The sequence below is a fragment of the Bos taurus genome, chromosome 20 (assembly GCF_002263795.3).
Source record: "Bos taurus isolate L1 Dominette 01449 registration number 42190680 breed Hereford chromosome 20, ARS-UCD2.0, whole genome shotgun sequence".
In the NCBI taxonomy this organism is placed as follows: domain Eukaryota; kingdom Metazoa; phylum Chordata; class Mammalia; order Artiodactyla; family Bovidae; genus Bos; species Bos taurus.
Genome location: NC_037347.1, coordinates 36,344,907 through 36,364,078, shown reverse-complemented (window position 1 = coordinate 36,364,078; position 19,172 = coordinate 36,344,907). Strand labels below are relative to the sequence as shown.

General features: G+C 40.6%; 1 protein-coding gene across 1 annotated transcript in view; it reads left to right on the top strand.

Moving 5' to 3' along the window:
- The first annotated feature begins 3,466 nt into the window (after positions 1-3,466).
- EGFLAM (EGF like, fibronectin type III and laminin G domains) overlaps positions 3,467-19,172 on the top strand; it is a 392,874-nt gene continuing 377,168 nt past the window's right edge. The window contains exon 1 of the mRNA XM_059878754.1: positions 3,467-3,799. The gene's annotated coding sequence lies outside the window, so the exon portion shown is untranslated. The remainder of the gene's footprint in view (positions 3,800-19,172) is intronic.

Below are 19,172 nucleotides of genomic sequence, written 5' to 3'. Positions count from 1 at the left end.
TTTTTAAAATCTTTAGGACAAGGCCCTTGGACTTCAGGAATTTGCCTTAAATTCGATTGAAAACATAAGGTTACGTATAAAATAAGAAGTATGCCTACTTTTAAACTCCAAGTTGACTGTTATAAGTCTGTTATTTGGGTCATTATAGCAAAGGAATCTGTCTCATAGAGCAATGCAGGAATTTTATATTCTTTCTTTCCAGGCTATACTGACATGTTTATTTCTCCTGACCTAGATCACTAGAATGGATGAGAACTGAACATTTGCCAATTAATTAGTGACTTAAATCACTTGTGAAAATGGCTGTAAAAATGAACTCAAGCTGACATAGCTGGATTTTCAGATGCCACATAAACAAAAGTAGTCCTTTCTTTTTTTGTGGTGATGTCTGAGGAATTGTGGCTAAAAGTTGAGATCGTTGAAGACCTCCCCCTTTGAGTTCTTCTTCAAAGGCTGGGTCTAGTTACCCAAGGTATTCTTAAATTATCTCCAGGTTTCCAATTCTCTTCCTCATCAGTCTTTTGATCCAGTGTGTAATTACTGGCTTTGAAAATGGTAGAATTATAAAGGAAACATCTCTCCTTCAAAAGTCAAGAAGATTGAGTTTCGCACTCACATGGGAGTGATTTTAATGTTTTGGTTCCTAATAATTCTTTGGCCTAACATCTCAAATGCTACTGGCACCCTCAAGATGACTCAGAGATGGGAAACTCAAGTATCTCTCTCAGTGGCCTTGCCCTAAACCTCAGGGAAAATTAGCACACATGGCCACACTTCCACATGTAAGTTTGAGATCCTCTGCCTTTCTGTCTTTTAACACATGCTAAAGTGTATTGCCTGAGAAAAAGCAAGAAGACGTAATTAGACTGTCTGCTGAAGGAAGGAAGCAGTCAGCTGCTCCCTGCCATGTCTTTTATTTTTTTAAAGAACAAGTAAATAAGTTCAAGAAGGACCAGATTGTATCTTTAATACTTAATTTTCTTGACATTTTAATATGATTAACTGGAATTGAGCCAATCTGGAATGGTTTAAAATGTCAAGAAATGTCTTTTTGTGGAGTGTGTGTGTGTGTGTGTGTGTATACTTGCACACACACAGATGCATGCTACACAGATTATAAAAGAGGATACTTACTCTGTGATAAGCCATGTCTCTAAAGAACACAGGTCTCAAGAAAATGGAATTATTGCTCTGCCTATGAATCCCTAAGCATTTATCCTCTTTTTACTATTTCTCTTTTCTGCATGTGTATAAATATGTGGTGATCATAGAGAGAAAGCTATACCAGAAGCCTTGAATAAGAATCTCAATACTATTTTATTTATTCACACTTCTTGAGGAACATTATTAATGAAGCTTTTATTTCTCAGTATTCACATAAAATCCTCAGCACTGCACCGGTAGAAAGACAATATGATCTTCTTTATATTTACTAGTTCAACATTTTTTTTGAGCACCTGCTCTGTACAAGGTGTTACTTGAGGTGTTATTAATTATATAATAACTTGGAAAAAATAATAACCTTATTTGAAAAATACTATTGGTCTTCCTTTCTCTGTGTCTCTTACATCCTGATTCTTCATTTCAGCAGTTGCTAAGAGAGACTTGATGAAAGAGAGGCTTTTGTGTCCTATGATATAACAAAGGTAATAATAAAAATAAATTAATAGCTAATATTTATTTGGGGATTAGTCTGTTCACCGTAGTATGAGCTTTACATGTATCATTTCATTTAATTCTCACAGGAGCCCTGAGGTCATGAGAATTATTACCCCACTTTACAAATGAAGCAACTGAGGCAGAGAGTTCAGATAACTTGCCCAAGGTTAGTAAGTTAGCTAGTAAATGGCAGAGCTGAGACTGGATAAGCTAAAGAAGCATAAAAATGGTATCCATAGAGCTTAGTGATGAGAGCTAATTTGTGCAAAACTGACATGATGCATAGGAAAGAAATGACTCCTAGTGCTTTTAAGGATAAGAAACCAAGGCATCTTAAGAAGTTCCAAGTTCATTCTGCTCTTTTCAGAAATACTGACATGAACCCTTTTAAAACTCGACAGAGGCAAAAATAGACACACTAGCCAAAAGAAGAAAACAAAAATTTGAGAAACAGATCCACATATAGATAAATAATTAGTCCTTCACAAATGTAATATAGCAAAAGAAGAAATGATAGATCTTTCAATAGAGGTAACAACAAAGTCTACCATTTGCTATGTTCTGGGCAATGTTCTAATTCTTTCTGTGTTTTCAGCACATTTCACTGTCAAAACCACCCCAAACATATACCTGTTTTATAGATGAGACATAGATAAGATGCCTGACTTTCAGAGCTCACAAACCTAGCAGTCTAGCTCCAGAGCCAGCCCTTTTAATAACCAGGCTTTTTAACAGCTACATTAGGAATTCTGTTTAGCCACTTAGAAAAAAGTAGCTTTATGGCCTGACCTCATATCTTACAGCAAAATGAATTCTAGATGAATTAAGGATTTAAAAATAAAATATGAAACAATAGTTGTACTAGAAGAAAATATAAAATAAAATAGAGATAATTGGTGTGGAAAATATTACTGCTCAAAAAGATGTTTAAGACAACAATCTAAAAAGAAATATTTTATAATTTTGATTACATCAAAATGTAGAGCTTTTATGTAGCAGAACAATAAAAAATCAACTAAAGCCCACCATAAACAAAGTATAAAGGAAAATGACAAGTGAGAAAAAAATTAAAACATATGACAGATAAAATTTTAGCATGTAAATAAAGATGAAAGGCCAACTGAGAAATGAACCAGGATATCAACAGATAGCTCATTAAACATTAATACATAAAAACTAAATATCAGTAGATAACTAATGTCAGAATAATTTCATCTTTGATAGTGCTCAAAAAGACACTTATTTAAACAATGAAATATTAGTTTTTCCTGTAGAAATGATGAGTGGTACTATTTGTTGGTGAGGTTGGTTATGGGAGGCTAACAATGCATATACCACTGATGAAAGTATAACTTTTGGGGAAGGCAATTTGGCAGGATGTCTAAATACCTTAAACTGTGATTTTTTTTGAGTCAACAATTCAATATTTAGCAATTTATTCCAAGAATATCATTCTATACAAATGTAAGATTGAATGTACAATTGTACTAGTTGAAGTATCACTTTGAACAGTGAAAACAACTATAAAATCAGTAAGATGGGATTGGTTAAATAAATGAAGACAAAAGTTTTCATTGCCATCTGTACATTAAAATTGGAATCATGCCCTATATATCACTTCATAATCTTATTTGAACAATGGAAAACATGGTTCCACACTGTGGTTAACACCTACTGTTTGCGGGCTAACATCAGTTTCTCCTAATTCTTGGTGACAGTGTCCCATGATTCCTCTGGGGAATGTACCATTTGGTTTGATTTTTTTCCTACCTCCAGGGGTGGGAAGCTGGTTGATTAAAGTAACTAGTCATGCGGTGTCCTCCTGGCCACAGTGATGTTGCAGAGGTGAAAACATCATGCAAGGAAGCGTCTAGCCGGGTGTACTTTCTGACTTTTGCTGCAAACTGTGGGGACAAAGACTGACTCAATTTTTATCTGTTTGCCAAGGAAGAGGCAAGCAGCTTTGGGAGCTGCTGGCAGCCATCCTTGCAGCAGAAAGAGGGAGACAAGGTTAAAGCTAATGCAGCCGAGAGGTAGAGATGAGAAATGGTGAGAGAAAAGCCAGGCTCCCTTCATAGCCTTGAGCCTGAAATGAAGCCTGATTTGAAGCTAACATTATGTGCCACCTTGGACTCTTCAGGTATGTGAGCCAATAATTTCTTTTATTCATCCTAATTTTTTAAAACCATTTGGGTAGGAATGTCTATTTCATGTAACTGAAGGCATCCTAACAGACATACATCTCTCTGTTTCAAACATATAATGTACTCTATGCTTGGGGCATGTTGATTACAATTCAAAACAGCAAGTGACTGAGGATGAAAGTATGTATTCTGTTGAAGTAGAGGCTCTAATAGCCAAATATCAGGATCATTGAAAGATTCCTGGGCTAGAAGAGTAAACAAGAAATTGTATGCAACTGATTAAATTATAACAGTTTGATTATTAATATTTAATAGTCCAAAATTTTAAAAGTTGTTATTATCCTCTGGGAACATTATAATAGTCACTCAGAGCTGACAACTGTTAAGTGGTTCTTTCCGTCATTATTCTGCATGTTTCAATACTGAAGAAAGGGCTACTTTCAACTTGGACATTTAAAAATGTTATTATTCATTTTGTTCAGAAAGGATATCATAATCTTCCTAAGTTTTCTGGCTAGTTCATTCTCTATTAATATTTGCATTAATTTATTCTATATTAATGGTGTATTTGTAGTTCAATATTTGCAAAACATTCCCTTATTTAAGCTTTTGAAAGTTTCTAATAATCATTTTAGTGCATAAAATTAATAATCTTTCTAACTATTCATAATTACTCTCCCTACACATACACACACACATACACACACACACACACACATGTAATATTTGTACTCCAGCTGTTAGAATTTCAATATAAAATTCTCTGCAAATAAGAGATTTCCCCCTCCAGGTTATATCTAAAATGCTTATGTATATTTTTAGGTAAATATTCAGGTATTAACTGGAATCTCGATTATGTCTTATTCAAGTTACTGACATTATTATCAGCTAGATGTAATGGTAATCTATTCCATCACATGATCACTGAACATGCATGACTCCAAGGTTGCCAGATGGTGATGAAGTTAGCATTCACCTCCTTCACTTGCCAAGGCCAAGGTCAGAGATGAAACCAAAGAGCAGATTTTGGATAAACACTAACTGAGGCCAAGGTCCAAAGTCGGTGTATCATGTGTGTATCCTTCTTAAAAGCTACATTTTATGACTGTACCAGCATTTACTTAACCAGTCTCCCAGAGAAAAATGTCTGAAAACACATGCCTCAGAATGATAAGAGTGTTTATCTCTGGGTGGCGGAATGATAGATAATTTTTTTCTCATTGCTTATCAGTATTTTCCACCTTTTCTCTAATGAACATGCATTGCTTGAGTAATGATGAAAAAACATGAAAGTCTAAAACTTCTACAATTTAGAATGAATAATAACAACAAAAACCCAATTTACACAAACAACATCACACTTTAAAAAAAAAACAAAAAACAAGCAGATGTACATCGGGAAATCCCTTTTGGGAAGACACTGCCAGGGCTTATAATAGTCAGGAAGCTTTTTCTTAAGATGTATCCTCAGTTCTTCTTGCTATTAGTTAAGCCCTTCATCAAAGGAGTCAGGACAGCTGCTAATCCTCATCTAAATCCACCACCAGATTACATTTCCTTCCCTCTGTCTTCTCATTTTTAAGCTGAACTTTCCTTTTCGTGTCCTTTCACCACACCCTTATTGTGAACAATTACAGCATTAAGAGTAAAGGAGCAGATTCCTCCTTCAAGGACGTGTTCTTATTCTGTTTTATTGCTTTAAACCTCATTGGAAGAATAACTAAAAAATCTTGTTGAAAATAGGCTTTGGAGCCCCAACTTGAAAATGAATCCTAGAACCTAGCAAATAAGCAGAGCTGGAAAGTTTAGACCACTCTATCCTGGAGGCTCAAAGATAGAAAAATCACTTGAGAGAAAGACCCCATCAGACACACACACACATTTCCCATATATATTCTTTTTCATATTTCCTGCCAGAAAATGCAGAAGTCATTGCCTCACTGTGTTAGGCCACTCATTGGAAAAAAGCACAGCCTTTTCTCAGAGCAGAAGCAGAGAATAAGGATCTGACACATCTTCCCAGTCCAGGCATTTAGTTATTCAGAGTCTGATCCAAGCATTGCAGGTTCAAATTCATGCCATGTCTATAGAATTGAAAACACAAAGCAAAGCAAAACGGAAAAAAGTTCACATTAAAGAGTCACCAGCTCCCTGGCTTTTGATATTGGTCCCAGTTCATGTGGGACCTTAGAGCTAGTTTACAGCAGGGCCTCAGTAAAGAATCGTGGGCATGTTGCTTGATCCATCCTGCCAGGCGGTTGCCTGCGGAGGAGGCTTTGTGATGTATACATAGATATACATAGACTTTGAGGATTTAATAAATGATATTTTCTGGGTTTATTAGAATTTTTCTCTTTCTTGAGCCCCTAAACTTACAGATTCAGGTCAGAGTTTGGGTAGGAGGTAAGGAAGGGGCTGACCACAGACATGCTGCTATGATCCTGGCTTCACCAGAAATGGATAAAGTAATAACGTGAACACTAGAGGAACGACTACTTGGATCAGTTACTCATCCTGTAACTGTGAAAATGTTGCATACTAATTATGAATATGCATGTTGAACTATGACAATAGATGATAAGCCATTAGTGAATGTCTGAAGATTGAACTCCAAGCTATAATTTTGTTTTAGACAGTGGCGTAAATATTCTAACTGGGAGAATTTAAAGCACAATTACATTGTGTCAAAGAACCTGGTGAATTTGCTTGGCATACACACTCGTGACTCACTACCAAGATCCTGGTCTTTTTCAGAACTGTAATATAAGCCTTTAGGCATAATCTAAAAGAACTCAGAAATCTTTCCAGTTTCTCAGTACATTGCTGTTTCCCTTGGTTTAGTGGGAAGTATAGAGCGTATTCATTTAAAGCTGCAATTTAATAGATATAAGCCAGCTGTTCAATCTTGGAAAATATCATATCCCAAGTATTCCACTTTCCTATAAGCTTTAAACTTGGTGCAGAAACAGGCAGGGGTGGGAGAGATGATAAGGGTCATCCAAGTCATCGAAATTTGATTACCATCCTGCTCAGAACATTCCAGCCAAATGAATGCATCAGATCATCATTGGCCAACGGAATCAAAATGGGCTGTGCCCAAAGATGGGGCTATGCCACCAAGGGCTCTAATCCAAAAACAGTAGGACTGTGCCCAGGAATTGAGCTCCTGTTGCCCCTTGAGCTCTCTTTAGATGGCTGTTGTCTAGGACCCTTAGTGTATTAAGGCGACTGACATCGCCAGAGCTGAGTAGAGCAGCGAGTCTGTGCCTTTGCCAAGAGTGAGGCGGTTGCTATGGGAGAGGTAGTCTAAGAGGGGCTCTTGGGCCCAGCTTCTGCAGAATCTTCTGAAGGCAGGCTGATGAGAGTTGACATACCATTGTCCTCTAGAAACCTCATAGGACGCACATACTTTTCCAGTAAGTGAGACAATTGCAAAGTTCATATTTCATAAATGCTTAGAAAGAGATCTCACACGCACAAGAAAATAAACTCATAACTAATAGCCCTTTGGGGGGAAAATTGTATTTTCATTTACCACGCTCACATGGCCTTCCACTTAATCTTGAACACTGTTGTCGGAACTGGGCTGGAAGCCAGTTCTCAAAATAGCGTAAATGGGAAATATTTAGGCAATCCTTGGGATATACACTAGGTGTGTTTGGTTATTGTAACACACTTCCCTTTAGTACATTCAGAGTTATGTGTGATGGATTATGGGGTTTGAGATTATTATAGTAGGTGTCACTTCCCTTGTATGACGCAGCTGGACTCGAGGTCACAGGAGTCAGAACTCACTATTGGCAAGATCAGGGTACATATGCCATATTTGGAGAATGTGCTCAAAAATGACAAAGTCTTCCAGTGGAGTAGAACGCATAAACATATTTAACTCATCTGTAAAATGGGGGGTGTTGATCTCTGAAGTTGTTTGCAGCTCTACTATTGTATGACAGAAACCAATTTTTGAGCAGTTGGTTTCAGATTGTCTATAAAACAGGGAAAATAATGGTAGGCACCTTGGGTATTAACCTCAGCTTGATATGAGGATTAAATGAGTTAATATATGAAAATGATCTATATTGGTCCCTGGCACATAGGAGGTTCTCAGGAAGTATGAGAGGCTGAGATTGTTCTTTTTATTGGTGTGTGTCTAGAGCCCTCTTTAAAACCAGTACCACGATGCTCAAGCTAGTCCTTCTGTTCCTATACCTCCACACATCCTCATAGAAAATACACATTTCTTTCAGTAATGTTGCTGTTGCTCAAATATCTCCAAATTTTATCTTTAAAATGAAGACAGTTGCTGATAGAATTAAAGCAATTGAGATATGTACTTTGTAAATGAAAGAGGGCTGTTCAAACAGAACAAAAATTTGGGAGTTGTCTGTTGCTAGTGCAGATGCCCTCCACTGAAATCTCCCCAATATCCATTTGTTTTAAAATGTAGTTTTATTATTAGTCTGGTATGCTGAGGCCAACAGATCTGGAAATAATGACCATTGAAAAGGTAGTTTGTCACAGTTCTCAAGAGGAGGGGGCATGTCATGTCCTATAGGGCCACTTGGGGAAGCACCAGAGTTATTCAGGAGACGGGAAGAATGAGCGGAAAACATGGGCAAGAGCCTTTATCGTGGATTTGTGGGAAGGAATGGACCAGGCCTGGTAAGCAGGCTGGACAGATTAGGACTGGCTAGTTTGAATAATTTCAACAGGTTCTAGGATGTAGGGACTATCCCTAGTTGCCTTGTACCTGGCCCTGGAGTGATTAGGGCAGGGGGATATGGCTCAACCTGTGAGCTCTAGGAGAAAGGTGTTAGTTGGCAAGTTTGGACTCTGGATTGGTTGGTTATATTTGAATAGATAGCTCTATTTTGTTGATACAATATCTCATGTACACCTTCTCAATTGATGTAATTATATCAGCAGTTGTCTTCATTTTAGAGACAAAATTTGAAGACATTTGAAGATATTAAATGAAAGACAGCCTCTCAACAGAGTTATTTGCTGTCTCTGGAAATTAGCTAGTCTTGGGAGGGGCATTTTCCAGAATCAGCAAGGCCCCTGATGCCAGAGCATTAAGAATACAGAATATAAGAAAATAAAGTTAATATACCATTTCATATTCAGGGCATCTTTAGTTTCATTGTTTGTCACCTAGGGAGGAGGGCTGAGGAAGTTTAGAGGAGGATGGAAATCTAGAATTTTAGCTGGAGTGGAAGGTGTCTGTCCTTACCTGGTCCCTTGGACTGATTTTGAGATCCAGGTGAATAAAAGGGCTTAGTAGCAGACTCTGATGAAGTGTTCCTTATCTAGTCACGAGAGATGTACAGGTAGGTTCAAGTAAAAACTGTGGCATGGAGTTGGAGAGAAAATCATTCTTTCCCATCTTCTCTCCTGGCCTCCCTATATGATTTGGACCCTTTCATGTTCAAGAGAAATTAGAAGATTTGGAACTTCTTTCAGTGGTCCCTGGGGTTTGGTATTCCCAAGATGGACAGTAGTAGCCATAAGACTTTTTTGAGTGGTTTTCCAGGCAGATGTAAATGAAGTGGGAGCCAGAGCAGAGTGAGAATAAGATGAACACATATGAGAAATTTTTTTGGAGATTCCCCAAGAATTAATACTTTTGGATTGTGGTGCTGGAAAAGACCCTCAAAAGTCCCTTGGACTGCAAGATCAAACCAGTCCGTCCTGAAGGAAATCAACCCTGAATATTCATTGCAAGGACTGATGCTGAAGCTGAAGCTCCAATACTTTGGTCACCTGATTTGAAGAGCTAACTGGAAAAGACCCCTAGGCTGGAAGAGATTGAAGGCAGGAGGAAAAGGGGCCAACAGAGGATGAGATGGTTGGATGGCATCATCGACACAATGGACATGAGTTTGAGCAAACTCCAGGAGATAGTGAAGGACAGGGAAGCCTGATGTGCTGCAGCCCATGGGGTCACAAAGAGTAAGACTTGACTTAGTGACTGGACAACAGTAGCAGCAACAAGAATAACTTGGAGGTCCACCTTGTGCATCCAAGCCAGTAGACATTTAGGCAAAACTATAGGAGATGACATTATTTTATTTTAAAACCTTTGCACTTATTCAATAGTTAACCAATATTCATTGAGTCCCTTTTATCAGTTATATCAGAAAAGTCATTTTATTTTATAGCTACTTCTAACATTTCCCTTGAAAGTTGCTCAGTCATGTCCAACTCTTTGTGATCCCATGGACTATACAGTCCATGGAATTCTCCTAGCCAGAATACTGGAGTGGATAGCCTTATTCTTCTCCAGAGGATCTTCCCAATCCAGGGATATAACACAGGTCTTCCATATTGCAAGCAGATTCTTTATCAGCTGAGCCACAAGGAAAACCCAAGAATACTGGTGTGGGTAGCCTATCCCTTCTCCAGGGAATCTTGCCAACCCAGGAATTGAACCGGGGTCTCCTGCACTGCAGGTGGATTCTTTACCAACTGAGCTATCAGGAAAGCCCTGAGCCAGTTGCTAAACTGTTGGTACTTTGAAATTGGCCATTGTTAAACAGGTTGATGACTGCCCCTCATCCTTTCACTAAACCTGGTACTATGGGCTGGATCTGCTGAGCAGATGCCAAGAAGAGGCCAGATGTGCAAGGAAAAGGTGGAAGCAAGGAAAGCATGAAGAGTTTTGAGACTGTATTGCAGGTCTGACATGTGTGGAAGGAGAGAAGAATGAATTGAAGGCCTGGGTGAGAAGAATCTTAGCCACAGCACAGTTCTGAGAAATGTTCAGCCAGGCTGATGGGGAGCCCTTGAGTCCCAGGTCTTGTTGAGAAGGGTCTGCCTGCCTTCATTCCCCATCATGCTGTCATTGTCTGGAAACCAAATGGCATAAGTGCAGTGCATCCCAAGGGGCGGTAACTGGGGCCATTAGTCAATTGTGCTCCCAGCAGCAGGAGATCTCATTGGCACACTTTCATTGTTGCCATCTCTGGGATCAAATAATTTTGACTATTTCCCAAATCAAATTTAGCTTTAACAGCCAAGGATTTGTTACCATTTAAAACAGTAAATGAATTCCCACTGGGGTTTGCAGGCAATCCTGGAAGAAGCATCCTAAAAACATCCTGAATTTGTAGAATTCCAGCAGGGTCACCAAGGATGACTGAGCAGGTTATGCACTACACAAGGCCATTTGGTCAAGGGACCTGAGATCCAGCCCCCAGTTTGCTCATTAGGCTGCATGCCCTGGGCAAGGCTGCCTTTTCCAGAGAGGTCACTCGTTCTTATTTGCATAAATGTTAGCACCAAGACCTGGACTCCAATGTGTTTGTTCAAAGTTCAATCACATGTATCAATACTTAGCTAACACACAATCACTTAAATAATAAAGAAGTCAAAAGGTTAGCCAGTTTCTGCGACTGAGTAATGTGGCCAGAAACCTAGGATCTTTTCAACTTTCCATTCTTTCCAATGTGTTAGATTGCTGTTCCTAGGCTTCTTGCTTCATGATCACAAAATGGCTACTGTTGCTCCAATGTCTATTTTTAATGATTGTATTCAAAGCAGATAGAGAAGAAAGGAGAAGTTCACTATCTCACTGCCAGTTTCTTTTCAGAAAGGAAAATGTTTCTCAGTATTATTTCCCTCCCCACATATCCTCCTACCATACTGACTTCCCTGTATATCTGCTAGAACTGAATCACTCTAACTGCAAAATAGTTTGAAAAGTGAACATACACTCTTTAAACTTCTGTAGTGGGAAGTAGGTTTTGCCTTCAAAGCAAAGAGAAGAAATGACTGGGGAGGCAACTGTATCTGTTATCTATTGCTAAAATAATGCTGCATAACAAATCACCCTAATACTTGGTGGCCCAAACAACAATGTACTGTTTTTTTCATTAATCTATGGATTGGCTGGACAGTTCTGCTGGTCTGAGCCAGGGCTGGCCAGTCTTAGCTGGGTTTGCTTGTGGATCTACAGTCAGTAGGTTGATGGGCTAGAGAGGGGCTGGCTGGTCTAGACTGTCCTCAGCTAGGATGATTCATCTCAGTTCCAGGTGGCCCCTCAATCTCTATCAGACTAGCCTAGGCTTGTTCCCAAGGTAAAAGAAAGCATTCAAAGGATAAGGCAGAAACATGCATGTCCTCTAGAGGCCTAGACACCACATGCAGTCATTCCCCCCATATCTATTAGTCAAAGAAAGTCACAAGGCCAGTCTCAATTCAACAGACAGAGAAATAGGCTTCAACATCCTATAATTGAAGTGGCAGTCACATTTCAAGGGATGCAAATACAGTTGTTTTTTTGGAAAAACTGGGGCTATTTCTGCAGTCAGTCTACCATAGCAATCAAGAGAGTTCTTAATAATTGAATGTAATGAAAAATGAAAGTGTTAGTCAGTCACGTTGACTCTTTGTGACCCCATGGACTGTAGCCCACCAGGCTCCTCTGTCCGTGGAATTCTCCGGGCAAGAATACTGGAATGAGTTGCCATTTCCTTTTCCAGGGGATCTTCCTGAACCAGGTATCAAGCCCGGGTCTCCTGCACTGCAGACAGATTCTTTACCATCTGAGCCACCAGGGAAGCCTGTGGACAAAATTTAACCTCTCAGCTTCAATTTCCCCAAGTGCAAAATGGAGATAATAATAAAATCTAACAGGGTTGTTCTGAAGATTATATATGTATCAATCTATATCAAGGAGCTTATAAGACTATCTTCATTTGTTAAGCAACCATATATTAATACTAACTGAAGTTTATCAGCCAATGGTTGATCATCACAGCCCTGGTCTCAAGTATCTTATTGACAGAGTCATAACCAACTAGAAATTCTGATTTTTAGGACAAAAAGCAAGAATTTCATCCTCACATTTTGTTAAATTCACTTTTAAATTTATAGCACTGTTCATACATCGGTCTTAGAGACAATGTTGTTTGGGGCTATAGTTAAACCAGTTCTTGCTAACTGAGATCTACCTCTGTTGTTTCCATCCACTGAAAAGGGGCTCATGTTCCACTATCACGTGAGCGTCACTAATATTTAAATTGCATAGTCCTTTTGGATCCTCACAGACTCCTGTTTAGTCTGGCCCAAGTTGCTACCCTTGCCTTCAGGATGTGCTGAATGGAGCAGTTGGGGAAAACTGGGGAAGAACATTTGCTGAGAGCACAGCTTTGCCCCTGGGGCCTTTGCTTCTCTAATAGTCAGGCAGGAGCCCTAAAGAGAGCGCTGAGTTGAGCTTAGGCCAGTGTAGCTGTCTACAAAGTTCCCCGCTCCTCCAGGGCCAGATAAAGGAGGAAGCAGATTAATCTAGCACCCAAGTGTGAAGCAAACTCATTTGACCTTGACCCGCAGTTAAGAGTACATTGTCTGGAGGTGGGGTAGGGGGGTGGATAGGAGGAATAAATTAAGAGTTTGGGATTAACAGATACACACTACTCTATATAAAACAAATGAACAACAAAGATGTATTGTATAGCACAAGGAATTCTATTCAATACTCTATCAGTTCAGTTCAGTTCAGTTCAGTCGCTCAGTCGTGTCCGACTCTTTGCAACCCCATGAATCACAGCACGACAGGCCTTCCTGTCCATCATCAACTCCCGGAGTTTACTCAAACTCATGTCCATCAAGTCGGTGATGCCATCCAGCCATCTCATCATCTGTCATCCCCTTTTCCTCCTGCCCCGAATCCCTCCCAGCATCCGAGTCTTTTCCAATGAGTCAACTCTTCGCATGAGGTGGCCAAAGTATTGGAGTTTCAGCTTTAGCATCAGTCCTTCCAATGAACACCCAGGATTGATCTCCTTTAGAATGGACTGGTTGGATCTCCTTGCAGTCCAAGGGACTCTCAAGAGTCTTCTCCAACACCGCAGTTCAAAAGCATCAATTCTTTGGCGCTCAGCTTTCTTCACAGTCCAACTCTCACAACCATACATGACCACTGGAAAAACCATAGCCTTGACTAGACGAACCTTTGTTGGCAAAGTAATGTCTCTGCTTTTTAATATGCTATCTAGGTTGGATGTGAGGAGAAGGCAATGGCACCCCACTGCAGTACTCTTGCCTGGAAAATCCCATGGATGGAGGAGCCTGGTAGGCTGCAGTCCATGGGGTCGCTAAGAGTCGGACACGACTGAGTGACTTCACTTTCACTTTTCACTTTCATGCATTGGGGAAGGAAATGGCAACCCACTCCAGTGTTCTTGCCTAGAGAATCCCAGGGACAGGGGAGCCTGGTGGGCTGCCGTCTATGGGGTCGCACAGAGTCGAACACGACTGAAGTGACTTAGCAGGTTGGACGAGAGTTTGAGTGAATTCCGGGAGTTGGTGATGGACAGGGAGGCCTGGCGTGCTGTAATTCATGTGGTCGCAAAGTGTTGGACATGACTGAGCAACTGAACTGACTGACTCACTGAGGTTGGTCATAACTTTCCTTCCAAGGAGTAAGCATCTTTTAATTTCATGGCTGCAATCACCATCTGCAGTGATTTTGGAGCCCAAAAGAATAAAGTCTGACACTGTTTCCACTTTTTCCCCATCTATTTGCCATGAAGTGATGGGACCAGATGCCATGATCTTAGTTTTCTGAACGTTGAGCTTTAAGCCAACTTTTTCACTCTCCTCTTTCACTTTCATCAAGAGGCTTTTTAGTTCCTCTTCACTTTCTGCCATAAGGGTGGTGTCATCTGCATATCTTAGGTTATTGATATTTCTCCCAGCAATCTTGATTCCAGCTTGTGCTTCTTCCAGCCCAGCATTTCTCATGATGTCCTCTGCATATAAGTTAAATAAGCAGGGTGACAATATACAGCCTTGACGTACTCCTTTTTCTATTTGGAACCAGTCTGTTGTTCCATGTCCAGTTCTAACTGTTGCTTCCTGACCTGCATACAGGTTTCTCAAGAGGCAGGTCAGGTGGTCTGATATTCCCATCTCTTTCAGAATTTTCCACAGTTTATTGTGATCCACACAGTCAAAGGCTTTGGCATAGTCAAAAAGCAGAAATAGATGTTTTTCTGGAACTCTCTTGCTTTTTTCATGAATATCCTATAATAACCTATAATGGATAAGAATCTGAAAAAGGATATATATATACACACATGGGGTCACAAAAGAGTCTGATACAACTTAGTGACTACACAACTATATATATATATGGAGTGGGTTGCCATTTCCTTCTCCAATGCATGAAAGGAAAAGTGAAAGTGAAGTCTCTCAGTCGTGTCTGACTCTTAGAGACCCCATGGACTGCAGCCTACCAGGCTCCTCCATCCATGGGATCTTCCAGGCAAGAATACTGGAGTTGGTTGCCATTGCCTTCTCTGGCTGGTCACCTCTAGGACTCCCCCAATATGTTATTCTTTTTGTACCAAGATTTATGTTGAGTCCCATTGTGTAGCACTCTGCCAGCTAGTTCTTCACTAGAAAAACACTGGACCACATAGCTTCATGGAGGATTAAAGGTTGACAACACCTCTTGAGGTAATAGGAATAAATAATGTCTAGGTGCTATGCCGAGTGATTTCACTTCATCTTCACAACAGTAATGAAGGAGTAATATCATCCCCATGTTTTCAGGAGGAAATTAAAGCTAGACAGGGATTAACTCTGCTAAGGTCACACCTTTAATAAGTGGCCAAGCAGGAGACTCAGGTTCGATCCCTGGGTCAGGAAGATACCCTGGAGGAGGCCACAGCAACCCACTCCAGTATTCTTGCCTGGAGAATCCCATGGACAGAGGAGCCTGGTGGGCGACAGTCCATGGGGTCTCAAAGAGCTGGACACAACTGAAGCAACTGAGCATGCACACATGTACCGACAACTGTAAAATTGCACAATGTACTCTTTCTTTTAATTGAAGTATAGTTGATTTGCAATGTTATGTTGGTTTCAGGTATATAATAAAGTCATTCATATACATATATATGGATAGGGGAGCCTGGTGGGCTGCCATCTATGGGGTTGCACAGAGTCGGACACAACTGAAGTGACTTAACAGCAGCAGCAGAGGTAACCAGCAGGCGAGGGACAATGAAGTAGGGGTGGAGCTGGTGAGGGAAAGACGCCCCACCAACCAGGAGAGGTTCTGAAGAAAGAACCAGGTGGGGGCTGGCAGTTCTTGAACAGATGTGCCTAGGTCTTTGATGCTGTGTGCATGCTCAGTTGCTCAGTCGTATCTGACTCTTTGCAACCCCATGGACTGGTAGCGGGCCAGGCTCCTCTGTCCATGGAATTTTCCAGGCAAGAATACTGGAGTGGGTTGCCATTTCCTGCTCCAGTGGGGTCTTTCCAATCCAGGGATCAAACCATGTCTCCTGCATTGCAGGTGAATTATTCACCACTGTGTCTCTGTGATGCAGGTGTAGAGCCCCTCTTTCTACAAGAGTGGCTCTATTTAGTATGAGGTTGGCCAAAATTCCATAAGATGGCTCTAGTAGCACTTAGCAGTTCTCTTTAACTTCATTCCAAACAGTCTTGTTAGGTTGTAATGTGATATCCGCATGAATTTTAAAAAAGCTTATCAAAATTGGTGAATTTTTTGAGACTTTGTTGGTGGTCCAGTGGTTAAGAATCTGCCTTGTAATGCAGAGAATGAGAGTTTGATCCCTGGTTGGGATCCCTGGTTGGGGTAGGTCCCACATGCTGTGGGCCAACTAAGCCCAAACACCTCAGTTACTGAGCCCACATTCTAGAGCTCCCATGCCACAACTAGGAAGAAGGCCACACTCCGCAGCTAGAGAAGCCCGGGCGCTGCCAGGAAAGACTCTGCATGCCACAAGGAAGATTCCACGTTGCCACAACTAAGACCTCATACAGCCAGATAAATACCTTTCAAAAATCGGTGAATTTTTGTGTAGCCATTTTAATGTTAAAAGTTAGAAGAAAAAAAACATTTTCAGCTTATTATGCTTTATTATTTCAAGAAAGGTAAAAACACAACTGAAACACACACAAAAAAGATTTATGTGGTGTATACAGAAGGTGCTGTGACTGATCGGATGTGTCAAAATTGGTTTGCGAAGTTTCATGCTGGAAATTTCTCTCTGGAGGATGCTACATGGTGGGGTAAATCAGTTGAAGTTGATAGGAATCAAATCAAGACATTAACCGAGAATAATTAATGTTATACTACATGGAAGATAGCCGACATATTCAGAATATCCCAATCAAGCACTGAAAACCATTTGCACCAGCTTGGTTATGTTAATTGCTTTGATGTTTGGTTTTCACAGAAGTTAAGTGAAAAAAATCCTTCTTGACCATATTTCTGCGTGAGATTCTCGACTGATATGTAAAGTAAACATTCTGATTTTAAAACAAGTTTTGACAAGTGATGAAAAGTGGGTACTGTATAATAATGTGGAATGAGAGAGATCATGGGGTAAGTGAAATGAACCACCAAAGGCTGTGGTTTATCATCCAAAGAAGGTGGTATTATGTACATTGTGGGACTGGTAAAGAGTCCTCTATTATGCGCTTCTTTCGGAAAACCAAACAATAATTTCAATAGATACTGCTCCCAATTAGACCAACTGAAAGCAGCACTCGACAGAAAGCATCCAGAATTAGTCAACAGAAAATGGATAATATCTCCTCGGGGTAACACAAGACTGCATGTTTCTTTGATGACCAGGCAAAAACTGTTACAGCTTGACTGGGAAGTCATGATTCATCCACCATAATCACCAGACATTACACCTCTGGATTTCCATTTATTTTGGTTTTCACAAAATTCTCCTAATGGAAAAAAAATTCCATCCCTTGAAGACAGTAAAAGTCACCTGAAACAGTTGTTTGCTTGAAAAGATAAAAAGTTTTGAGAAGATGAAATTATGAAGTTGCTAAAAAATGGCAGAAGGCAGTGGAACAAAAAAGTGAATATGTTGTTCAATAAAGTTCTTGGTGAAAAGGAAAAAGATGTCTTTTATTTTCATTAATACTTAAAAACCAAAGGAACTTCTTGGCCAATGCAGTAGCTCAGTGCGGGAACCAGAGTTCAATTCTAGGCAGTCTAGATTGTAACCGTTATGCTGCACTTGTGGAAAATTGAGTGCTGTTAAGGCTATTAAAGTTCTGGACTTCAGAGGCCCAAGTGACTATTGATTGTGGTCATCGACGAGGCTTGCTGTTGGTACCCACTGGGGTAGGCCCCTGCAAGGATCCCCAGTCCTTTGGCTAATAGCACCACTGGGTCTGAAGCACAGCTTTCTTTGTGGAGTCAGAAGGATCTCAGTTTTTTTCTAAAGACTCTGAAGCAGCAGGATGGAGAAAGGAACCATAATCCCCACTCTGTACCACAAACCCTACCCAATACCCCGACATCCCTCTGGCCCCTGGGCCAATTTCCAATGACAACCAAAACTGTTCCAAATTTGTTTTAACATTTAAAAACTTCTTCATATTGTCTTGATCCATTAAATTGCCATATTTCATGTTTGTTTGATCACAAAATTACTTTGCTATTAATATCTTTGATCTTATAGATCTAATTAAGAAAAACAGGCTTTCTTAGGACTTCCCTAGTGGTCCAGTCGGAGAAGGCAATGGCGCCCCACTCCAGTACTCCTGCCTGGAAAATCCCATGGACGGAGGAGCCTGGAAGGCTGCAGTCCATGGGGTCGCTGAGGGTCAGACACGACTGAGAGACTTCACTTTCACTTTTCACTTTCATGCACTGGAGAAGGAAATGGCAACCCACTCCAGTGTTCTTGCCTGGAGAATCCCAGGGACAGGGCAGCCTGGTGGGCTGCCGTCTATGGGGTCACACAGAGTCGGACATGACTGAAGTGACAGCAGCAGCAGCAGCAGCAGCAGTGATCCAGTGGTTAAGATTCTATGCTTCCACTGCAGGCGGTGCAGGTTTGATCCCTGGTCAGGAAATTTCCACATGTCATGAGGAACGGCCGACAAAAGAAAAAAGATGAACAGATTTTCTTTGCACAGAAGAGCCTCTATCAGACTATATCTGGATCTTAATGTTTATTGGTTATTGTCGTTGTTTAGTTGCTCAGTTGTGTCCAAGTCTTTTGAGACCCCATGGACTGTAGCCCACCAGGCTTTATACAATCTCTTCAAAGCTAAGCCCAGGGACATTTCTGCCCTGGCATTTCTGTCTATTCCACATCCCCTCTGGGTAGTCATGTCCTTTGGTCCAGGCTCCTTTCTTGTTCCCCTAGCGTCTAATTTTTATAGATTCCTTCTTGGGAGTAATACGTCTTTCCGCCTCCACTTTTCCTTGTATCATAGCTCCTGATCTGCCTCTCACTCTCTTGTCTAATCCCCACTCCTTGCCTGGGTCACCCCAGCCAGCTCTGTCTTTGGCCACCCACAACCCAAGTGTTTGCATTAGTGGACTCGTTTATCCCTTTTCCTGTTACTTAGCTAGAC